Below are 24057 nucleotides of genomic sequence, written 5' to 3'. Positions count from 1 at the left end.
GGCTGGATGTGGGGGTCTGTTCAAACACCCCTCACGCTGTACCCTGCAGAAGGCAATTTGGACATAAGCACATCTGGTACCTCAGTGGGTGCAAATAAAGACATCTATGGGAAACATGCAAAATCACGAAAAAATGTCTGGAAAACAAAATAAGTTTTCAGTTGGTGCAGTTTTTTAAAGACAAGAAATCTGTATTAAGCGTAAACGTCAGAGGGATTCATACGGGCTGAAAACACAGACTAAAATATACTTTTCAGAGAAATGGTCTCTCCAGTTTCTTTCTCCGAGGCACTGCCCAAGCTCAGCTAACTGGAAACTCTTCAGCCCTGCCACCTTTCCAGTTTTATCCTGAAGCAGGCAGGCTGCGCCAGGGGAGCACAAGCAGCACATGGGCGAGACGGAGGAGGAGGAGGGCGGCCTCTCGGTGGGGGGACCGTGAACACGGCGGAGCCGAGGCGTCAACGTGCCATGTTTCGTATGTGAAAAACACTCCACGCGTGCCACTCGCAGCACGTTTCGGAGGACAGCCCACGGTCTGAGCGACCTGAGGCCTCCACCCGCGGCCGGGCTCCGCCGCGGGGCCGCCCCCCGGCACCAGAGGGCGCTGCGGCGGCGGCGGCGGCTCGGCGGCACCGGGCGGCACCGGGTGGCGGCGGCGGCGGCGGAGGAGGAGCGGGCGGTGCGCGGGGAGGGCTGAGGGGCAGCCGCCGCCGCCGCCCGGCCTCCTTTGTCCCCTCCCCTGCCGCCGAGCCCAGCCCAACCCAGCCCAGCCCAGCCCAGCCCATCCCGGCGCGGTGCGGTGCGGTGCGGAGCGGTGCGGGCCGCCGCGGGGATCCGCTCCCCTCGCCGCCGCCGCCGAGGTCGCCATCTTCACCTCCGCCCCGGCCGGGCTCGCCGGCAGCCCGCGAGGGGCCCCGCGCCGCGCCGCGCCCGCCCCGCTGCATGTGACCGCGCCGGCCTCCCCCGCCGACAGCGCCCGCAGCCTCCTCCGGAGGGCGGCGGGGACGGGGCGCGGCGGGCGGGCGGGCAGACAAAGGAGCGGAGCCCGGCGGAGCCCAGCGGAGCCCGGCGGTGAGTGGCGGGGTCGGTGCCGGTGCCGCTGCCGGTGCCGCCCAGCCCCGGGGGCGCTGTCAGGTGCGGGGCTGGCCGCGGGCGGCTTCCTCGGCAGGCCGTGAGCTCTGCTCCCTCGCTCGCTCATTCAGGAGGGGCCCTCCCCCCCCCCCTTTTTTTTAATATATATATATATTTATATATTTATTTATTTATTTATTTTCGCCGCGGAAAGTTGAGGTTTGCAGCGCCGCGCACCTGGCGGGGGCTGCGCGGCCACCGGCCTGACCTCGTCCTCAAGGACAGCAGCGGCACGGAGCGGGCTGGGGCTGGGGCTGGGGCTGGGGCTGGGGCTGGGGCAGGCACGGTGCTCGTGGGTACGGCTTGGGCAGGCGTAGTGAAACAGCTGGATTGCTCTCGTAATGATTTTTTATTTCTTTTTTGAAGGTTGGAAGGGGTTTGCTGTAGATAACGTGCTGCAGGCTGGGGTTTCGGCAAATTGTTCCCAGCGTTAGTGATCGAAGTAGCAGCTCACAGCAGCAGTGAAATCTTGCTCTGCCTATAAATTCCAGCATGCACACAAATCCTTGTGCCATTACATACTTCATTCCTCTCTTTGATTTGATTTTGCCCATCAGTTTAGGTGAGAGACTAGAATCTGGATACTGTTGTCTGAATACCTAAAATTACCTAAAATACCTAAAATCTTGCTAATATTTCCTATCTGATTTCCACTCTGAGGAAAGGGTGTTCTCCCTTCTGCAGGAGATCAATTATTCTGCATTCAATAAACTTCCTGGTGAAGTTCCTGTGTATTTAGACCAAAGATGTATAGACTGGGAATCAAAAAACTGTAATATACAGTCTATGACATATTATATATATATATGTAATATACAGTCTATAACATATTTGTAATCCATTGGAACAGAAGGTGAAGAGCACTGAACCTGTTGGCAGGTGTAATTTTCCAGAAATGTTGCAGCTGTACCACGCATGATCTTTGATATAAAACGTGTTTCACTAACAGCATATAGACAATTTACTTACACTGCCATATAACCACACAAAACAAATTACTTTGAAGCTTGTTGGTAATTCTGACCTGATAAGCACGTCAGCATCTTTGTGGCGGCTTGCAGTATGGCCATTTGGGGGAATGCTTGCGGACATGGTGTCAAGCCACACAGTGACAAGAGAAAAGGCAGTTAAAAATGTTTTGCACATCCTGTCATGGCTTCTAATGTATGAAAAATACATATAGTTGCTCTAGAAACAGGAAGGGTAGAAAAGAGATTTGGTTTGTCTTCAAAGTGACTTTCTGATTATTTATGTATTTATTTTTACTGTGACTTTTTTTCCTAGGTATCAGAGCACTCATTGCAATGATCGAAACATTAGTCCTAGGGTAGTGTCAAGAAATCGAACCGTGTCCCACGGAAGCATTGCAGTAAGCAAGATGTATTAGATGTTCACACTTCACGTTTTTCCCCCAACAAGAAGCATAATCAACACTGTTCTACATTTCTAGAAGGAGTAATGGCTTGTGGTGGTGAAATGACATTAATCAGCAGTTGTTGCTATAATTCATTGTCCACAGGGGAGGAGTTAGTCCAGCACCTGGTAACTTGAGCAAACCTTTCAGAGCTTGCACAAACCCTTTAGATGTTTGTGCCAGACCTTTTGACCCTCAAAGGTGGGGTGTGAAGGGGTTTCTTCTTTCTCTCTCCAGTAGGATTTCTTGCTAGTGTTACAATTATACAAATACTCTATTATACAAACACAAATGACTTTCTTCACGCTACTGACATATGAATTACCAGTAGAACATTTCATTATGTGGTTTATGATTGAGGTGGCAATTTCCTGGATTTCAGGATTTTTTTTCAAACTTATGGTAGTGTTGAGAAACTTGCTTTGTTTAATATGATTCATAGACCAACCTTTAGGCACGAAGCATAATGCTGAATTAAGTTACTCAATAATGTAAAAAATTCTGAAGTACTTCCTGAAAGCACTTTTCTTTCAGGTCTTTCTGTTTGGTTTTTGTTCCGTTTTTGTTTTTTGTTTTTGTGAACTGAGCTTGTTGTCATGTGGCAAAATGCATACAAGCCTAGCAAAATACATTGCTAAGAAAATCTCTTGCCAGTCTGTTTTGCAAGTACTGTAATGACTCCTGTTTGTTCTGGTTTGTGTGCAGGCATCACTGGATTCTGGTCAGTACCGCTGAGCACTTGAGTAGAATTCAAATAGGCCTAACTTCACTTATTTTTGAGTCCTCCCATGACTGTTCAGTTTTCAGCCACTTAGTTGCAACTCTCAGTTACACTTGACAGCCCCAATCTAGGCATCCAGTAGCAGAGTCTCCTGAAATACACTGCTGCAGCGTGTGTTTTTAGTAGATATGGTTCTGCCTGGTAGTAGGGACTGTCACGTCACATAAACATGCACCTGAATGACCCAGTTATCTCTGGTGACCTCCCTAGCTCTGGATATCTTTTCTCACTGTATGCTTCTCTGTAAACTCAGATATGAGGAAAGGGGAGATGAATAATGTGGCCCTTCTTACAACCTTGCTTGTTGTCACTTCATGGAAGCACATTTGCTACTAACTGCCCTGCATGTTTAGTATTAGTCCCATGTCTCCTACTATTAATATTTGCCTGTTAGCAAATAACAGAGTTTTAAAAGAACTGGATGTTGTGAAAATGCTAGTCACCGTTTTCATACCCCAAGTACAAATAAATGATTTCTTGAATATGTTGAAGGATTGTAGAGAATTTGATGCTGTTTACTCCATATATAAAGTTAGGACATACATGCCTGTTGTCTAATCCGATTTTATCAATTCTTAAAGCAGGGCTAACATTAATTTATTATTTTTTTAAGTATTAGAGTTCTCTTGCTTTTTTTCCTGTTAGCTTCTATCATACATCTAAAGTAAGTGTACATGATGATGACTGCACAGCTAAATGATGTTTCTTTTTCAAGAACAAACTTACAAATAGCCTAGATTGAGATATGTTTGAAAAGCAGGGACATAGTGTTCCTTTCTGTAGCTGAATTGGGGGTTGGAATGGGGGTGAAAGGAAGAATGTTTCTGTAAAGCATGCTGGATGGGTTGGATTCCTTTTTGTTTGGGAAAGAAAAAAATCAGTAAATCTCAAGAGGCTTTTGAGTCACTTCAAGATTTCAGGGTGTTTTGAAGCAAGTCGGGCTTACATGATTAGTATCTCTTGTTCTATTGCATGGCTACTGATGATGTCAAGGAATACTGAATTCACACAAGCTACCTGAAACAAGTGCAAGTGGGTGAGAGAATAATCAAACAGCTGCACTGACTGTGTTGAAGTAGGGGCTGCACTTAATGGGCAGGATGAAGAGGAGATTAGCAATGAGAGCGCTGACTGTTTTCAACAAAAAGAATGCAAAAAAGTTGGGCGGGTGGTTCGGGAAAGTGCCCTGTACAAGGGCCTGCTCTCAGCGCCTGCTGCATAGCTAGGTAGCAGTGCTTCAGGACCCCTCCAGACTCTTTCTACCTCTCTGTGTTGTGTGCAGGTGTAATTTAATCCAGCACATCAGCTTCTTAGTCCAGTGATTGCCATTGTCCCGAAAGGAACAGAAGTTTCTCTCAATACCTTCTCCAATCCAATCGGAACAGAAGTTTTCTTGCCTGTAACAAAAGCACGGTTATGTGAGCGGTCTTCCACCTTCCTTGTCAGTATTTTATTAACAGACGGGTTTAGAGTGGAAGGTGTAAGGAGGAAGGCATAAGGTGTCAGTGTTATCATCAGCAGATCTTGCAAGCTTCCTGGGAGGATGAATATATGATGTTAACTTCCTGCTCTGATTTATTTAACTTTCTGTCCGATCAGTTCAGTAGTATTCGTCATGAAATGCAGAAGGGAGAACAGATACATCCTCTGTGCACATTCAGCAGCACACTGCGGTGATACATGGAGGAAAGCAAGCTGCTGACAACTGTGCTCCCTGGAAAACGAGGAACTGCTCTTCGTCTTGCTTGAAAATTATGGTTTTCAACACAGAGCTTAAATGGATATCCCTGGGTTGTGTTCAATGAATCGCTTGCTTGTTTGGTGGTAAAGGTATGGATCATAGTATAGGCCACTATCTAGTACTGCCAAAGGTCTAACCTATTGCAGTTACCTGAGGCTGTGATTTAACACTGTGGCTACTAGAAAACTGCCAGTTTCTTTGCTGGACAGAATTTGCATCCTCTCCCCACCATATATAATTGTTACAGCTCCACCACGGGCTATTGTAAGACTGGTTTGCACTATATAAAACATTGTCTACATTGCCTCTTCCTGGGAGGAGAGGATGTACTAGAGGAGAGAAAAAGTGATTCGTTTTCAGGATAATAGAGGAGAAATTTTCATATAAACAGATGAGGGTTCCCAATGCCAGGAGGAGATCACACACAGTGATGACAGGTCTGATCCAATAGCTTTTCACATCACAACAGAGTACTGTATTTATGGTTGTGCTTTAGGCAAGCAGGAATAAAATACTGTAACTATCTCTAACCAGTTAAGCTAAAACAGAGAGCTGTTTGTTTCATGGGTATATAAATCACAATATAATGGCAAAACAATGCATGAACCAAGTAACTGGTTACAGACTGCATCATTGTTTGTTGAGTATTTTGGTGTCTCATGCTTTGTTACAAATTACTGGACAGTTCTTTTTTTTGACTGTACATGCCTTGAACTTTATCAGTTACCGCATGCAGTTCAGATGCGTTTTCTCAAGAAAACTTTCTTTCCACAGGATAGAAAGTACATTATCACCAAAGCATTTCCAGTCAAGATTTCAGTTGTCCCCATAAGAAAAATGTGTCTTTTTGAATGAATTTGGAAATTTCTATATTATACTTAGTACATTTTCTGTCTAAATCATAGCCTTATTTTTGTATGGATATATATGTATATATTTTTTTCCCTCACCTTTTGTAAAATGATACCTGTCTTCTTTCTTGTAGTCAGCAACAGACTTTGGAGACTGTTTCTGTACAAGACTTAAACAGGACATTCATAAATTACAACCCAATTTCTCATGAAATTGGTAATACTACTAAACATTGAATTATTACTACATGCAGAAAGCTCTTTGTTACTTTTATTGGCTACTTTATCTTGTGGCTCATGTTCAGTAATTCTTGTGCTGACTGATAACATGTCTTTTAATTGGCCCCACGTGATGCAGCTATTCTCATCAAACCCCAACTGCTAAAGGAACTCCACCTACTCCTTTAAAGCTTCCTGAGAACAAATTTTCACTTGAGCTCAATTACCTGTTTCCCCTCTTAACCCTTCAAGCGAATGGTGTCTTGCCCTGATCTTCCATACTGAAGTCCTTTTTGAATATGATGTGTTTTGTAAGGTTTGTTCTTCCTTAAGATAATCAAAATAAAAATTAATGTAAAAAATAAAATAGTTTGAAGTTAAGAGCGGTCTTGTTTACCTGAACTGTATAAACAGTTTTTGAGATCTGAGAGAAATACTTTTCTGTAGTCCAGAGTATGTGTAGTAGTTCAGAAACAGGAGCTTAGCAGATTTTCATTTGGTGGTGATGTATCCAAGTCAGTCTACTTAGAAAAAAGCAGATAAACCGTTTTAAGTAACCTCTATTTTTTATGGGATGGGGCTGGTGGAGTGGTCTTCAAATAGTTGGTTTAGTTTTGGTATTTCATGTGTGTATTGCTTGTTAGTTGTTTTTTCTTTTTATTGTCCTCACGTACAGGGTGCATTTTAAAAAACTTTTTTTTTTTTTCTTTCCCATTTTGTAAAAGGCAGATACTGCCAATTTGTGAAAAAGTGTTATTGGCACTACTCGTTGTAGGTGGGAGGAAATCATTTAGGGAGCTAATGAAAGACTACCTAAATCAGTAACTCTGCTACATTCTCTTTTTTTCTTTTTCTTTTCTGTTTTTTCCTCTGATGTTGTCCTATCAAAAAAATCATCTTAGACAAATATTTAAGTGTTCTGCTTTCACTCGGTTTTCACAGGGAGTATGCCACTGGTATTGGTGTGGCTGGTAGAGCCAGGGCTTGCTGCATAGTCAAGTCTTTTTATTTCAGTGTTGAAATAGCGACTTTGAAGGATAAATCTAGGTGTGTTCAGCTCTGTTATTTGACTCTGCTGTAACCTGTTTACTGCTAAGCTGTCTTGTAATGGGTAAGTGAAGCTTTATGATGCCCTCGAAGAATGCTAGTGGGACTTAAGGCTGTATTGAGGCAAATTCAAAGGGGCTGTATGTCAGTGTAGGCTCTATTGTGAAACACATAATCGACTCTAACACGCTGTTTTTTCCCTCGTGGACCATCCCCCTGGTTGCACCACTGCCAAGCTTGTTATGTGGGCTCTAAAGAAAAGCGTGTAAATCCTTGCTCTGGAGCCTCTTCTTCACCCGTGCATGGTTATTAAGCGTTTCTTCCACTTACTGCAGCTCTTTCCAGGGCAGTCAATAGGAGTGGTGAGAGACTCCTTTCAGTTTTGAGTGTTTCAAGTAAAGCCCTGGCTATCATGAACTTGGTGGTGAAAATCTCATTGAGATACTAAATCCATTACAACTGTGCTTGAAGAAAGTCCACTACAGTGTTACAAGAACACATTTGCAAGCGTAGTATTTGTCATTACCTGGGAGTCAGAGTTACAGTCTTGTCCCTTGAATCTCTTCATGAGGCTCATAATTGCTTTACTTGTATTCCAATGTGCTTTACAAACCAAAGCATGAGGCACTGTCATAGCACATGCAGGAGAATCTAGGTACTGAAAGTTGCGGTGGATTTGTTTGTTGAACCTACTTTTTGGTTGGGGCACAACGAACCAGCAGTTGTCTTTCCTTCCAGTCCTGTGCATTCTGTGTTTTCAGGATACGTGTGTGTATCGATAGTGAGATGAGGCTTGTTTCTTAAGGTGATTTTTTTTTTTAACTTCTGATAAAAGTTAAAAGTAGACTGGGTAAAGCAATCCAATTTCTGGGAAACTCAAAACATGCTATTGTAAAAGTAAATGTGCATTTTAGTGAAATACTATATAAATTAATAATTCCTTTAAAGAAAACACAACTCTATGAAAATAAAACTCATTGCACTGAAAGCAACACTTGTGCAGATGACTATTCAAATGCTAAAACAGATAATGGGTGATTCCAAATTATGCTTTTTTATGCTGTGGGTCTGCTATTTCTTTCTTTCTTTCTTTTTTTTTTTTTTCTAATCCTTAAACTCAGTTCCCTTTCTTTCAGGGACTGAAAGCATAATGTGAAGGCTTTGTTGGTTTAATATCTACTGGTTGAGGTCATATTAAGATATCTTTGTTAGTGTTCCGCTCTAAAGAGAGCTTTATCAAACTGTGGCTTATTGTTTTTCTAAATGTAACTTAATTTGTATTTGCGTCTATTCAAAGCTGATGAGACCATTTCAAACAGTTCACTACTCAGAAATCCCAGACAGAAAATTTTACAAATCACCATGGTAATGTGTGTGTGTGGAGGGGAGTATGGGGGGTGTAAAGGCAGAGCCTGCGTTTAATATTGTATATGCTCAGTGCTGCAAGCATTGCTTGTTCTTTGATGTATACATGTTCTTTGCTTAATTAAAAATTAGACTGTGAGTAACATTGGCTGCAGCATTTTATCAGACTTCTTTGTGATACTGAAACAATCGGATAATGTGGCTAGTGATTGAATCTTCTTTCTGTTCAGAAAATGACAGAATCATGTAAACTTGGCAAAGAAACTTCACAATTTCTTTTCCGTCCTCTCCAAGAACTTAGGGAGAGGCTTAAAAGTCAGCATTTTACAGCTAGAGCTACATTCAAAGCACTCTTAGTACAGGTAGCTCGTGTCTTGGTGATTTCTGTTAAGTCATTGATAGTGTCTTAAGTTCTCCTTTTTAGCTAGGCCTGTCTGGATGCTTTTGTACCTGCAGTTGTTGCCTTAGACACAGCAGCAATTTTGAAGTGCAGTCACTGCTAGTTTTAATTACAAAAGGGAATATTCTTGAGAGGATCTGCATCTGCTCTGGAGCGCTGAAACTGGTTTGGTTAAAAACAATGAGGATCCTTGTAGACTATTTTCTTAATAATATAGTCAGTCAATGCTGACTACAGATTAACATATAAATTAATGGGAATTTATAGGGAGACTGACTCTTGTGTATTTTTTTGTTGGAGAATAGGAAAAGTTTCACCTGACATTTCTCGGTTATTTACTACTGTAGTCTGAGTAAGATGGAAAACTGAGAGACTGGGATGGAGGATAATTTTCTTTCCCCGTATTTCAGTGAATTTCCAGTAACTTTATTAGTTAAAAAATATATGTATATTTGAAAATATTGAGAGTCAAGGAAGCACTGGCGCTGTTCAAACTGCAGCCCAAGCTCTGTTGACTTGTGTATCCGATGGCCTGTGAGAATGGAGTTTTTCTCTCTCCCCGTGCACAGAGGAATTATCGTGCAAAAGCACCGACACGGAGTGCAGAGTTGAAATGCTCTCTCTGTATCAGTTAAAATGAGACGGGTAAGGCTCATGAGAGCTGCCTGTGCCCAGGATAATTAGTCTGACATGACACGAATGCAGCCAAGCTGTCCTGACGTTATGCAGTCAGCTGTAGAGCCCATTCATCGTGTGTATTCAGGTCACTCACTGCATTTTGCTTTTACAACGATATTTGTTTGCTGTATGCAGTCTGTCACAGTTATAATGGTTTCACTGAGGTGTTTTTTTCCTGACATGCCAGGCTTCCTGTTAATAGGGTAAGTGTGGGAAGTGAAGGCTTTGAAAGTCTTTGCCTTTATGAAAACAAGTTGCAGACTCTGAAGGCTGTGTTTTGTGAAGGCTGAAATCATTTGTGTGGGTAGTGGAGCTATTCGGATAGCTAGTGACTTGTTAGGCCCTTTCTTTGCTCACTGGGGGAGATGTTCAGTTTCCAGCGGCTGGATTATTTCTGTCTCCAGGTCTTTAAAAGACAGCACTTTGGGATGGATTGGACTTGAAACACCAGTCTGCTGGGTTTTGTTTGCATTCTGTTGGTTACCTCAGCCCTTCTACTCCGGTTACGTACAGGATTTGTATTAGCACTGCAGTTGATTGTCGTCTGTGTGATTTAAAATAGGCAGTCAAGGTATTATACGTAGTACGTTTTGAAGGAAAAATTTGACTAAATTACACTCTCTTTGTCTCATGAATCAGTTAAGCTATTCACATCAGGCTCTCAGATTCTAGGTTGGCAGGTATGAAAACACACTGGTACGCTTCTCAGCAGCAGGCAGTAAATGCACCTTCCTCCCACCAAAACCCTGACAGCGTCAGCCTCTTCCAGCCATTTCCTCACAAAAAAGGAAAGCCCTTACTGTTAGTGAAAGAGATCTCTGTGAGGTTTAGGTTTGTGTGGTTGTGAAAATAATTTGAGAAAGAAGTATTAGCCCACAGTTTACTTATTCCTTCTCTTTATGAAAGGCTTAGCCACTCAGACATTGAAATACAAACATAGGTTCTCCATGCTAAAAGTGCAGGATGTCTAATTGGACTGAAATACAAGATTTCAAGCCTTACATAGCTGCATTTCTGTATTCCTATGTATCTTTCAGTCATTTCCATGGTGTGTTCATGCAGTGTAGTCCATTAAGCATCCAAGTAAACACACCTGTGTCACTGATGAGCCAAAGAATTTCATTAGACCAGATACAAAACAGGAAAACTTGATGCTGGCACAGATAAACGTGACCTAAAGGTCAGCCTTCTAAGTGCCCGACTCCAAGTAGTTTCCAAGAGGATTATTTGCTTTTTTGCCTTTTTCCCTTCCTCTCCTTGGGGGGAGGTTTCTGGAGGCAAAGCATAAATAGTATAAAATATTGAAATGTCTTAATGTTGGTGTCTTCGAAGGATCTTTTGAAAAGGTTTAAACGGGGGAAGAGCTATTCAGAGAAGAATTTAAGTAGGCTACAGTTCCAAGTCCTCTCCTAGGCGGTCAGTGAATAGAGATACCTCCCTCCTTTAGAATTATTTACATATTAACTCTGGCTCCAAATTGTCCTCTAAAAGATTTTAGTTTTGAAAGGCAATGTCTCTGGTAGCAATAGGAGAAACTAAAACTTGCTTTCTTGATTCTTTGTGCTTCCACTTGTATTTGATCTTACGTCCCATAAGTCTTACAGCCTTTTATTTCTAGCTCTTCACAGTTCTGAACTCATTGGCACTTACTAATTCTATTCACATTCCTTAACGGTTCCATTAAATGAATTGATGAACAGAAGCTTCATAACGAAATAAAATATGATCTTCTGGCTCTCTATCACTTCCTGCGTGCATGTGACTGAGGATATGATGACACTTCCAAATAAGTGTTTGCCATTGACTAGAACGGGAGGATGATTAAAAACCTGTGTGTATATATACTATATATGTGTATAGAGACATGGAAGTATCTCAGATGCAAGATTAATCCCTTATATTTTTCCCAATAGTTTTTAATAGCTTGTAAATAAATAAATAAACAAAAGTCTGTTAACATAATGAAGATAACAAAAACCGACATAAAGTTTAGATTATCATTTTGTTATCAATACGCTGATGAAAGTGCTGAAACTGATTGTTTCTTCAAATGGAAAGGGAAATGCCCTTTGCAGGGCATTTAACTACTCATCTATTGCAAACCCACTGCCTCAATAGTTTAGAAAATATTTTTCCCTAAGATACAAATGCATTTTTTAAACTTGCACTTCATATATATGTAGTGTCTTCATGCAAGTTCTTCATCAAATTTGAACCTATTCTCTGTAATTTGAAAACAACTTGAAAATGTTACATGGCTCCACTGATCGTTTTCTCTCTGAATTTGATACACGTCGTAATAACAGCTTACTTAAGTCTGTTAATGCTTATGATCCTCTTGTAGCTACCACATCAAAATAGATGTCCGACATCTGGGTTCTCTAAAATCTTGTGAATCTTGCAATATTAGTGATTTCTGGCAACTGGCTAAGCCAGCAGTTTAGCTGTAATTTAGAAATAGAGGAAGCATACTGAATTGTTAGCTCCCGAAACAAGGCTTTAGCCAAGCAGAAAGCTTCAAATTCTTATGTAAATGCTAGCACTTAGACAACTGTTATTTATAACCAGCATTCTTAATGAATGAGTGATGTAGGTAAGTCTGCAATAAGCTGTCCAAACTTTTCGAAGACAGTGGTTACAGCTTGATTAGTAGTATGCCTTGGCAGTGCCTGCAAACAACCATTCTTTCCACTCTGCTGGCAGGTAATCTGTGCCAGTTAATTTAGTAGCATTTCAAGCCAGAAGTCTTCCACTTATAGAAGTGGTTTTGTGAATTAAATTGTCCATTAGGATGTGGGTTTAGTCTACAGGCTTCATTCATCCAGGGCTCTAAATAGCTGTGACACAGCTTTAAACTAGTGGTCCAGATTTTATTTGTAACTGACTTTAAAAGTTGTTCTATGAGGAGCTTTCATTGTTTGTTGATGCTGCTCTTACAGCGTGGTTGTGGGCTTTGAATGTTACAGTTTAGGAAAGTGAAATTCATCTATTTTTCTACCTAGTCTATTCTTTTTTAAAGAGGAGTCAAGAAAGACTTGGCTTAGAATTTGCAAATATAGATATTCTTACATTTAAAATTGTTAGTTATAAACATAGGCTATATAGAAACTCAGTCTACGTGTTTTTAGGATGTTACGTGTGCTGTTAATGGCCAATTAATGTGTGCTCTGTACTAACAATCTCATATAGCATCATGTTGCTGACGCACTGTTATCTCAGTTTTCTCTCAGTAAAACTTACATGATATGAAAACTTACGATATGAATCTTTCTCATGTTTCAGGTTCAGTTGCATTCTGTTTGAGGGAGGAGGTCTATGTTCATCTGAGGTTGAATTAGCTGGTTCTCCTGCCTTTATCTCAACTATTGGCCACACATACTTCAAGTACAAGGTACAACTAATTGTCATTGAAAGTTAGCTACAAGATTTTAAGAATGCATGTTAGCCTTATTAGCTTTCAGGATTTTATTTGCTTCTTTGTTAAAATTGTTGGGCAACCAGTACAATGTCATGTGTTACAGGCTGATTGTTCAGCTGTTTTTTCTTTTTTCTGTCTGAGCAACAGACTATCCTGATGCCATTATTTTCCAAGGGCGTGGAAAAAAAAAAAATCCACCAAACTCCACATGCAGATACTCTGAATATAGTTTATATGGAGGCAAGTTTTGATCAATTTTATTATTTTTTTTTTTTCCAGGGTTCATGTGAACTGTTCAGTGAAAGCACGTATATTACCAACTGCTTAAGTTTTTAATGTTTCAAAGTCAAGGAAACTGCTTAAGTATCATGATAATGAAGCGTCTTCTCTGGGTATCTGCTGCTACGTGGAGAACCACATGCTTTGCTCTCACTAGATGTCTGAACTTAAGGGCATGTTGTTCTCTAGCTCCTCAATACGTCTGCTCTGTGCCCTTTATACACTTGGTCAAATTTACTGTTCCATCAGTTAAAGTTTATTTTTGTCTCCTATTTGTTCTAATGAAGTAACTGAACATGCACAATGTGTAATACCAAAATTGTTCTTTGATTCATTAGCTGAAGAAAGGAGACAAATCTCATTCTTTCCACACAGTTCTCTGTGGCTATCTAATAGTCCAGCATTGCTTTTTCACTAAGGCAGGTATAGCTAATTCCTAATACTAATCCTTTTAGTAATCCACTGCTGTGATTTTTTGTTCTTGATCACCCAGATTCCTATCCTGACAAGAAAGGTGATCAAAGCTTTCTGTCTGTGACATGTAGCACTGTCCAGACAAGTTTCCCCTCTTCCCTGCCTTCCTCCCCTGCATTCTTCTCCTGACTGGCTGTTTGTCTCTCTTTATGTAATCTGTTTTACCTGTGTTCATTTGCCTGAGCTCTTTGTTTCTAATCCGTAAATTTTCCCTGTCTCTTTCTGAAAACTATCGAGTAAGTAAATAAATAAATAAATGTAATTTTACTTTTTGAATCTGACATTCATTGAGCCTGAGAGGAAACAGAAGCCTCAGTTCCTTAGTTTGTGAGCAGTAAAGGATTAAATATGACAAACAAGCCGCCACTGAAAATCAGCTAGCAAATGTCTTGTCATTTAGTGTGGAAGATGTAGCACCAGCAAGCTCAGGTGTGGAAGATATTTAAAATAAAAATTAAAAAAAAAAAAAATCCACAATCCCCATTTAATATAGGAGGTGCATAAAGTTTTGTTTACTGTGACTTCTGCCATATTTTGTGTGAACATTTGAAATGGATGGTTTGGAGTTTTCTTCTACTTTCGTTATTGGTTCTGTCTGTTTTGAAGCCCAGTTTTGATACACAACTGCAGACAGGACAGTTTATGAATCCACGTGAATAATCTCTGAATGCAGTGCTGTTTTTTTTTGGTTTTGTTGTTGCTGCTTTGGTTTTGGATTTTAGTTTGTTGTTGCTGTTTCTAATACAGGTTTAGAACCAGGAAATAATCCATTGGCCCTAATAGTTCAATAGCAGATTCTAGAGCAGTGGGTCTTGGTGGTCAGAGACAGCTCTTTTTGTGTTTTCTCTCTGTTACTGATTGCAGCCCTTGTAATCCATCTTTTTGCCAAGAACTTCTGAACTTGTTAGTAGATGTCTTGGACATCTAAACATATTTAATAACAAACACGTTTGCTGAACCTCACAGACATCATGAGGTGTAACTGCAAAGTTGTCTGTTTTTGTTAGATACTTAGTACAAACCACTTATTTCCTTAACTACCTGCTATTGACAGTGATCTGGAGCGATCAGTGAGAGGGTTTATGTAGCTAATCTTGCACACACACTTAGTTGGAATATGTATCTGGTTTTACGGCCTTTCCCCTGGCCCCTGATAATATTAAGGTTTTACCCTAGCAAAGAAAGCAGTCAAAATTAAGCAGATACTGTCTTTGTACCTACGCTCCTTGGTTACTTCCTAAACTACTACTGCATATGTCTGTAAAAATGTACCACATGTATGTACGTGTGTGTATATATACACAATATATATAGTATAACCATATATATATATGTGTGTGTTTTAAAAATAAAGTGTGTAGTTCCTCAATTCGTAAGGAAATATGTATAAAAATAAAGAGCACCAAGAGCAAAAAAGTCAGAAAACGCTTCTTCCAAAGCTGCAGTAAATAAGGTGGACTCAGTAGCTTTCAGCCTTCTGTAAGTTATGATACCTGTGTCTCCTTGCAAAGGAAAAAAGGTGAAGAAATTCCTGACTCTGGGCTGACTGTTGGTAGTTGTTTTCTTTGTTCTAACATGAAATCACATTACTATTTGTTATAAATAATTTGTATTGGCAGCTCTAACATATACTTACACTGTTTTTTTTCCCCTTCCCTGCTCTCTAGAATTGGGGATATCTTCAGTGAATTACTTGCTGCTTACAGAAAGGACTAGAATAACTGAAGTTGTGAAACACAGGTAGGCAATACTGCCAGTTTACATTTCACTTTAAATGTTGCGCTAAACACAGATGATAAACCTATGAATATTCATTGTGATAACAAAACCATCAAAGCATGATAGGGTTTTTAACCTTAAGTAGATTGGGTCTGGTTTCATGGTGCTTCTCATGAATTCTGAAAAGCATTTCAAGTGCCTCCCTGGTGATAAAACCCTGATGAGAAGTCCAGCAGAATTATGGTATGCAAATTTCCTTTGTGTTTATAATAAAAATGTTGATTAATATTCATATCTAATTCAGATCAGCTTTGACAGGAGGTCCAGGTGCTTTGTGACCTTCAATTAATTTTACGTATTATTTTTGACAGCACTAAATTGTCTTGTTGCCCCAGTAGACTCTGGTATTTCTGGTATGTGCAGCCACATATGTTTTACCTACATTTTTTTTTCCATAATTTTCGTTACAAAGAACATACTGTATGCATTTTCTGCTTATTTTATGTTCATTTCATGTTCCTATCCCTTTGTTCTAACCAAGATTTTTAAATATAAAAATAAAATAAATATAAAAATAAAAAGAGTTTGCAATACCTAACTCTTCTCTATCTTCTCTAAGATAATGTAACACCAACACAGTTATATCTATGATATATTTCATGGCCATAATAATTTAACTTGCAACTTATCATCGGATGTTACTCTTCGTCACTGTTTGCTGAGTTTTGAAAGACCCATTCAGCTTGACTATACTTCTTAATTCTCATCAAGTATACCTGATTTGGTGTGTGGTTAGATAGTACAGATTAATGGTCACTGTTTTTAATGAGTTGAGTTTACCATCACTGAAATTCTGGAATGTATCTATTCCTCTTCAGCTGAAGTAGTTAGTACAATTCCTCCATATTTATGTAGGCTGAATTTCAGTGGATTCCACGAGTGCTGGTGGAACAGTTAAATCCTGAAATTACTGATTATTTCTCTTTAATTCTGCACAACAACTTTAATTTTGGAAGCTTGTGAATTAGTGTTCTCCTTTCATGATTCATATTCCGTTGCCTAAAAATCCTATGAGTTTTGGAGGAAGATTCTGTTGCGTAACACTAAGTTAGGAAATAAGCACAAAAGCTGGTACATATGCTGCTTCATCCAAAAGAGCTATCACTTGTGGAACACGTTACAGAATTCTGTTCTGAAAGCAAAACATGCAAAATACTACTTAATTTTTCAGGTACTAAGTAATAGATGTCTTTCCATTTTAGCTTGCTCTTTGTGCTTCTGAGCACCATTCATAAAGTATGTAATTCAAGTAGCAAACTTGATGATTTACCCTAAAAATAGTCAAAGTATGCTGAATTTCATTTAAATAATGGCTGTTAAATGCTAAAAGGCTTTTTTTTTCCTCTCCTTCTTTCTATCTGCCTTCTCCCAAGTTCGTTTGACAACTTTGAAGTATTTTGAGTAAGAGTGGCAATACCAGGCATGTTTGGGCTTATCCTTTGCATTGAGCACTTCCTTTCTATGAGCACAGTTGCTTTTTTCAGCTGTGACTTCACTATTACTTGCAAAAGCTTTCTGCCAGAGAGCTTGGGGAAGAAGGAGTCTGCACATGAATTTATCCTGGAAAAGTCCGTGGTGAGGTAGTTTTATTACCAGCTTGTGAAACTGGAAGTGTGGGTGCCATCCTGCCGCGGGGGCATTGGAGATGGATGGAAGGGGGAGAAGGCGGGCAGTTGGGTGGCAGGTGTAGGGATAATAAGGGCAGGTAAAAGATCTTGGTGATGTGTGTTTGAAGAGGAAGACCAAGGAAAAGGAGTGGAATATTTTAAGGAGAGTAGGGGCTGTACTATCAGCAGGAAGGCTTATGTGTGGATGAGAACTGTGGAAGGGAGACTCCAGTGGGGAAGGGAGAGGACTTGGGAGCACTGGAGTCAGTGGTGATGCCCCCAGGAAACAGGAGCAAAGAGCACTGCAGAGTGCAGAAATGTTTGTGTTGTGCTCCGGTGCCAGAAACAAGTGAAGTGCAGTGGGTGTTCCCAACCTGTTGGCTGCCCTTTCTGTACATGCTCCAGGAGTGTCTGCAGGAAGCTTCAGTCACAGGTCAGGAAGCACAGCCTTCCTGGCCTGCCTCACCGACAGCTATTGAGAGTGGTGAGTGCAAAATCTCCGTAAACATCTTGTAGGATGTCCCATTACAGCCTAAATAAATAAATAAGTAAAAAGACTGAGGTTCTAATATATTTCTTCAATTATTTTGTGGTTCAGACTGACAGTTCACAAGACAGTGGTGCAGGACAGTGCTGCACCAAAGCCATTCCCAGCAATTTCTCTGCTGAGAACCCTTTAACCCCCCCCCTTTGCCCCTGCAGTTGTGTGTCTGGACTTGCATCTTCACATAGGCAGTCTTTCACATCATGTGATTGTGATCATATAGTGGGTGGATGGATTTCCAGTCATAAGAAAGAGAAAGCATTAAGGCTTGTGGCTTGTCATCACAGTCAGTGTTTACCTAGTCTAGCCTTATGATATTCTGAAACAAATACTTTCGAATTGCCTGGAGTAAATTCAGAACAATCTGGAAAAAAAGAAGTATTTTCCTTTTCCATTCTGGTATTGCTACTTACCAATTATTTCACTAAAGGTCTGGAGTACTGGTCTAGGGGAGAAGGTGGGAAAAATCTTTCTGTCCTATCTGGAGGTAATGTAAAAACAGTAGTGAATTTTAAGTAAATATTCTTATACTAGCAAACAACATTTTATTTTTTTATTTTTAAGAAAATTCTTATTCAATTCACTTCTAGCACAAAAAGCTTCTGAGCTTCTGAAACTAACCTAGAACTGTTCGTGGCAGGCTGTTCGTGGTAGTGTTCATCTGGATACCACAAAAAACCTTGCGTACCTTCAAAGTCTGAAATGAGTCTTTTTTATTACCTTGGTTTTGTTGTACATGGTTTTCAATTTTGGTTTGTAGTCTGTCTTTTCTGTTTAAAGTTTTCATGAGTTTTCATTTCCTGAAAGTAAGTGCGGAATTGTTTAGAATTCATCCATCGTATTTTTGTTACTTCTGTGTGACTCTTAACTTAAGAATTGATTAATGAAGTTGGAGCAATGGCAACAGAGAAGTTTTAGTTCACTCAAGTAATTAAAATTGACGTGCTGTTCACTTTAAAGGCAGAGGAGGAAAAAAAGGCACATAAGATGTTGCTGAAGGGCTACTGTTTTTCAGTTTAGCTTAAGTAACTTCTGTCCTCCTCCCCAGTCATTTTTAAACTTGGGTCAAATCACTGGGGTGCAGCTGGAATCTGTAACTATCTCATACAGCTTCTGAAATGGGGGAGCAGGGGTAAAAATGGGTTTGTTTTTTTAAGCGCTGAAACACTTTGTTCACATTTCACAGTGGAGCTCTGCTGATTCAGAACAATATTAATGCTGAAGTCCACAGTGTAACTTTTGCTGTTGCTTTTCCACAATAAAGTGCAACACGAGGAATGAACTCACTAAGGATTTTTGCCAGTGGAAACCATAAAACAAGAAGGCTAGGAAACAAAGTTGATCAGTAAGAAATTTGCTATTGCGGAAGACAATTTGCATTACACCTGCAATTCATATGAAAAGAATATTAGGCAAAAAAGTTGTATAGGAGAGTGTGCCAAGAAAATAGTTAATATAGTTAAATTGAGTACAGGTTTGTCCTGCTTTGTGCGCAAGCCCTCTTGTAGTCTAATGGAGAGGTAAAGGGAAGGAAAGCCTGAGGCCCCCAAAGACATGCTGCTAGAAACTGGAAGTAAACCTGCATGATGTTCAGTTACTGTAGCTTGAAATGTTGTCTGCATGCCCTGAGAGATCTTTCAGTTTCAAGGTTTTATATTTAGACTTATAACTAGCTATAGAATGTACTTTTATAAATGATATTTAAAGCATCTCTCTAACAGATGGAGAAGTTCTGTTCTCTATGATTTCTATTTCTTTTTTTTTTTTTCTGAAACTGCAGTCATATGCGGTAATGTTTATCTTAAACTGGATAAGCTTATATACAGTGTGAAATATGGTGTCCTGAAAAGGCTCTGTGTGCTTCCTGCCTTCATTTGTGCAGCGTACTTTGCAATCATATCTCTGGTTTTTACGCCCCGAGCCCACGCACTGTGTAATGCTCAGCACAAGGTGCCATCTGCAGTTAGCATGCTGAAGAAGAATGTTCTGAGACTACTTCAGCACTGGCATCCCATTTCTCCAGAGAGGCCGCGGGGAGTTTTAATAGTCTTTGTCAGAGATTTAGTGCTTTCTATCTGTCTTCTGTGCATCAGCTTTCTAGTTATCCTCCCGTGTGTAATGCCTATCCATTTGGAAAAGCTACCAGACAATGTGCATGTGTTATATAGTCAAATTAGATTGCTAGACACCACGTATTTAAGGGACTGTACACCAGAGCATGAAATCACTTGAGGAATGTAGAATGTAGTAAGTTGGTAGGTCACAGGCACAGAAGAGCTCATGAAGTCCAAGAACCTGGTCCTTGAGCAGGCTGGGTGCAAAAGTGATCTTAGTGAAGATCTGCTTCCCATGCCTTTTCTAAATCTTGTTCTTGAGTTACAGGTGTAACTTCTGACCATGGCCATTTAGAGATATTTTCGCTGTCTTTTTTCTTGAAAAGAAGGAAATGGATAAATCTTTCCTATATTAATGGTCTAGTACCAAGAGAAAGGGGAAATAATGAACAGATGTTTGCTAATGGCCTAATTTAACCTCAGATTCATCCTTGCCCACAGAAAATGCTCTGCCAGCTGTATCACTCTGACGTCTTCTTTTGGAACAACAGTTGCTACAGCATATTGAAGGACGCAGAATGGCTGATTTTCTACCCTTGTTCTTAACATTATATACAGCTACTACGTATTCCCTTAATTGGGAAAGCACTTTAAGCTCTGTCCCTTGAAGGACATGTGTTCCAGTAATCATTTATTTAGAATTTTGGCACCTAGATTCAAAATGCTGTCTTGGAAGTCTCACCGACCTAGCTTTAGATATGATTGTTTCACAGATGTCTTTCTGTGTTTTCACAGATAACAAGTCTGCATGTTTATTTATGCCCAGGGCTGTTGCATTTTGGTTGAGCAGTTTGGATGCTACCCAGTGTCCAGGAGAGACTGATCCGGCACATGCTTATTGGAACAGTCTTCATTCAAATATTAGATTTCTCAGAAGACACCATTTTGCAATATCTATTTTTAATATAATGAGCAAAGCAATTTCTTGCTGTCCATGCCTTCTCAAGCATGAGCTAGCTGCAGTGTTTTTCAAGGATTCAGTTTCTTCTTTTGACAGAGAATTCAAAGAATAGTCATGTCTGCCTCTTTCCTTCTCTGTATTAAAATGTACACCATTATTTAACCCTCCTCATCTGTCTTGTTTTCCAGTTATTGATACTATCAGAATGTTTTCAGTTACTGAGTAAACTGGGGAGGAAGTGTAAGCAGGCAAATAATTCTCTTATTCCTGATGCAAAACAGGTCTGTGTCTCTCTGGCTGGATTATGCTTGACTGAATGCTGTTCTGTCAACAGTGACACTGTCAGTCAAATTGGGGCAACTAACCTTGGGTATGAATTATGTTCCGATACTGAGCTGCATTTTCACATCCAGAACACATTGACTGGTTGGTGCAAGAGTTTGAAGAACTAGAGGAGTAGCCCAGAACCATAGTTTCCTTAAGTCCTATTGACTGGAGGAAGAGGAATGCTGCTTTTGAGCTGACTCCAGCAGGAAGAGAGTAGTGGGGGAGTTGCTGTCACTTCACTTTTTTTGTTTGGTTGGTTGCTTTTTAATTAACGTGAGTGAATTAGAAAATGAGGATGGTACTGCCAGCATAGCCCCCATTTTAAAAGCAGTAGGCTTTTCAAATATTGTTTGGAAAGGTATTTTCACTGTAGGGAGTTGGAAATCTGAAATACTTTCAGATGAAAGATGAATGCATGGATGATAGTTATTTGCCATACATGTCCCTAAAAATATGTTAATTCCCGTATACAGGGCTCGGTGTGGAGGCATGGTGATTAATTACTGTGGAGGAGTGAGAATTAGAATTACTGTTTAACTTCCACAACAAATCTATAGCAGAGTAGTGCCTGCTTCTCAAATCTGGCAGGCTTTGGGTGAAAACTGCTGCGGATTTGGCACTTGTGACAATCGAGCTACTTAACTTCCAGTTACATTTTGAGAAGCTTCTAACATAAGGCTTCTGAGTCAGAATGCCACAAGAGATGGGGGTGCTACCATATTGACTGTTTTCTGCCTTTCATGGGCTGTGATTAAACACATAAACGAAAAGCTGTGCTGTGACCTGAGTCATTGTAGTCCCCACTGATTTTAAAGTACAGATCCCCAGACTAACATGTACACAGATGTTACTACTTGATTTATCTGTTAGGCCAAACAAGCTCATGGAAGATCATTGAAGCTTCTTAACAGAGTTGCCACAGAAGGAAAATACAATTTATTGTTGAAATCTCAGTAATTACCTTCAGATAAGTCAGTTTAGAAAAATATTTTGTCAACAATTATGTTCTCGTAAATGCCATGATTTCTTTGTTTTGTTACCCTCTTTCTTCTGCTCTCTGTCTTACCTCCTTAGTATCTCCTTCATTATCTTTGCCTCTGGATGTTTAGATATTTTTCAGCAAATCTTTTTAACGCAGCCTGTTGTCTGTTGTGGTATCTTAAGTGCTTTTACTTCCTTTTTTTCCCCAATTTTTTAATTTGTTCAGAAACAAAGCTCCCACCTAATTCTTTTATTTGGTATTTAAATTTCAGGCCCGTTTCAAGTGTATGAATCGCTCACTCTGTTCTACCTTGCTTCTCTTCTCCCTCTCTCCTGTCCCAATATAACCTTTCCTGTAACCTTTCTGTCTTCCTATCTCTTTCAGATGCTTGTATCTCAAGTAGCAGTAGTGGTTGTTCTTGGTGTGGTGATGCTTGTAAACAGGCCTGTGACTCAAAGTGTACTGGATACATTATGTTCTGAAGTCTTTTCATGAGGTTTTGTAGCAGAAAACTCTATTTCTGGTTTTAAAGCCTTGGAAAAAGCAGCTAGCATTACAAAAACTGACTGTAGTGCCATTTAAGGCCAAGAACTTGGTATGCTCAACTACAGTAGTAGTGGAGGCTCTTGGTTGTTTTTTGTTAATCTATTTTATTACCTCGGTGAGGGTAGTAACCTCTTGTAAATACGCATCAACTTCCCAGCTGTACATTTTTGCTGCAAAAAAGTTTAACTTATTACATGGCTAATAACAAATATAACAAAAACATGTTCTAGTCTCTAGAGACTGGTATGCTTTCATTTCCATGTATGTTCAGCATCACATTGTGTTTACTTACTGGAAGCTTCTGCAGCTATAACTGACTTGATAGGTCAGTCTGAACTCCTGTGGAAGTGTTTTCTGGTTTGTTTGTGTCATTTTTCTTCCATGGCTGTAAATCCACTACATGGAAAACACATTCACATATATCCAGAAATAATGGCATATTTTGCAGAAACTGATATTCGGAGGACATATTCAATATAAACAAGCAGTTTTGAAAAGAAGGAACATCAGCCACTTCAGAAAATGAGTGCTGGCTTCTCAGAACAGCTTGTGTAAGGCTTTTTGCTATTTCACTGTCCTGCTGTATTTGTGTATTTTGGACAGTATTTTCCTTTTGAGATACTACATTTTTGATATTACATTATTCATCAAAAAGTGGATGAAAGTGTTTTAGATGATTGTTTTCAGAACTCCTTCAAAAATTCCAAAAAGTGTGCTGCTTTGTTCATCACAGTTGCAAAGTGGTTGAGGTTGGAAGGGACCTCTGGAGATCATCTGGTCCAACCCCACCTGCCCAAGCAGGGTCTCACAGAGCACATTGCAGGATCGTGTGTGTGTATGATTATCTCCAAAGGTGGAGGCTCCACAACCTCTCTGGGCAACCTGTTCCAGCGTTGTGGCACCTTCACAATAAAGTGGTGGTTCCTCATGTTCAGATGTAACCTCCTGTGTTTCAGTTTGTGCCTGTTGTGTCTTATCCTCTACCTGGGCACCACTGAAAGGAGTCTGGCCTCATCCTCTTCATGCCCTCCCTTCAGACATTTCTACCCATTGATGAGATCCCCCCTTAGTCTTGTCTTCAGGTTAAACTGGCCCAGTTGTCTCTCAGCCTTTCCTCATAGGTGATGCTCCAGCCCCCTAGTCATCTTCATAGCTCCATGTCTCCCTTGTACAGGGAAGAAGACACTGAATTCCAGGTAGGACTGAGTAGAGTGGGAGGATCACCTCCCTTGACCTGCTGGCAACACTCTTCCCCAGGATACCATTGGCCTTTTTGGCTGATGAAAGTACTGGTAATTATTAATTACTAGAACTAATAGGTAAGAGTGAATGACCAGTATGCACACATTGTTATTACCGGTTTTACCAGTACTGTCTAAATTTTATAACAGTCTGTGCCTTCAGTCCATTTCAAAGAAAGTTAAATCAACATTTATTTTGAAGTCTTAGTCTCATGTTA

At 40.2% G+C, this 24057-nt stretch overlaps 1 protein-coding gene across 2 annotated transcripts in view; it reads left to right on the top strand.

Annotated features, from left to right (window-relative positions):
• The first annotated feature begins 962 nt into the window (after window positions 1–962).
• Window positions 963–24057, top strand: part of CDC42SE2 (CDC42 small effector 2) — a 79670-nt gene continuing 56575 nt past the window's right edge. The window contains exons 1-3 of one of the 2 annotated variants that reach the window (XM_032206149.1): window positions 963–1071; window positions 12910–13018; window positions 15466–15538. The gene's annotated coding sequence lies outside the window, so the exon portion shown is untranslated. The remainder of the gene's footprint in view (window positions 1072–12909; window positions 13019–15465; window positions 15539–24057) is intronic. The other variant, XM_032206151.1, reaches the window with a different exon arrangement.

The sequence above is a fragment of the Aythya fuligula genome, chromosome Z (assembly GCF_009819795.1).
Source record: "Aythya fuligula isolate bAytFul2 chromosome Z, bAytFul2.pri, whole genome shotgun sequence".
NCBI lineage: Eukaryota > Metazoa > Chordata > Aves > Anseriformes > Anatidae > Aythya > Aythya fuligula.
This window is presented reverse-complemented; position numbering and strand designations above follow the sequence as displayed.